The sequence below is a fragment of the Octopus bimaculoides genome, chromosome 17 (genome assembly GCF_001194135.2).
Source record: "Octopus bimaculoides isolate UCB-OBI-ISO-001 chromosome 17, ASM119413v2, whole genome shotgun sequence".
NCBI lineage: Eukaryota > Metazoa > Mollusca > Cephalopoda > Octopoda > Octopodidae > Octopus > Octopus bimaculoides.
The window spans coordinates 46,879,194-46,880,845 of record NC_068997.1 but is presented as its reverse complement, the minus strand read 5'-3'; positions in this window follow the sequence as shown (position 1 = coordinate 46,880,845).

Here is a 1,652-nt window from a genome sequence, read left to right as displayed (position 1 = left end):
TATATATATATATATATATGTACATATATATATTACACACACACACACACACACACACATATATATATATATACATATATGTGTGCGTGTGTGAATATATACAGAGAGAGAGGGGAGGAGAGGAAGCGTAAATGATTGATACATACATACATACATACATACATACATACATACATACATACATACATACATGAACGTACATATGCGCGCATTCACACATAGATGTAAATAGATATGTAAGTCAAAGTGAGATATGAAGATACGGTGTGTAGAATGTGAAGAAAATAAGGCAGGAATCCGGACCAAACACCCAACCGGACTCCATTTTCGTTTGGTGAAAAAAAAACTCTAGGGAGAATCAAAAAAGTATTAACCAGTCCTTTCCCCTCAATATTCCTTCTAATGTATTTTTCTCTCTCTCTCTCTCTGTTACACACACACACACACATGTATGCTAATATCTATATCAATATCCATCTATTTCTCTCTCTCTTTCTCTCTATCTATCTATCTATCTATCTCTATATATATATATATATATATATATATATATATACGCTTATACATTCATATATATATATACATAAGCATGCATGCATATATATATATATATATATATATATATATATATATATATATATATATATATATATATATATATACATATATATGTATCTATGTTCATATATATTTGAGTATGTATGTATATATATGTGTGTGTGTGTATGTGCGAATGTGTGTATATATCTGTGTGTCTATATATATATATGTATATATATGTGTGCGCGTGTCTGTATTTGTAAGTGTATATATGTATGTGTATATATATATATGTATGTGTATATATGTATGTGTATATATATATATGCGTGTGTGTGTATGTGTGCGTATGTGTTTAAGTTAGTGTGTATATGCATGCACTTAATACCATATAGATTGTAAACCATGTATAAAGATACGGTGAAGTACAGATAAATGCGTGGAGAAAGAGATTGAAACGCGTGTATATGTAAGTGTGTGTATGTGTGCATGTATATGCGTGTGAGTATGTGTTTGTACGCTTGTGAGTGTATGTGCCCCTGCATATATATATATATGTGTGTGTCTGTGTCTTTGTGTACGTGTTTGTGAATGTGTGTGTTCGTATGTATGTGTCAGTGTGTGTTTAGGTGTATGTGCGTGTATGCGCGCGTTTATGGGTGTTTTGTACGTGCGTGTGTGTGCATGTGTGCGTCTGTGTGAATGTTCGCGTATGTATGTGTCCGTGTGCGTGCATGCGTGTGTGCGTGCGTGTGTGTGTGGGGGGTGGATGTATTTTAACGATACGTATGATTTACCCTATAACTGTGATGTAAATCGTTTATCAAACTCACAGAAAGTTGCCATATTGTAGGAATGGATCCATCAGCATCAACAAGTACGTTGCTTCCCTCACCACCCCTCGCCATGCACCGCCACCACCACCACCACCACTACCATCATTACCGCCACCACCACCATCACCACAACCACCACCACTCTCACAACCTCGCCATCCACCATTACGCCATTACTACCCCCGTTATCATTACTATGGTTGTTCCATCTGAAGAGAGCAGAAAATAATAATAAAAGGCTATTAGAATATTTTATTGAACACATCCATCTATATA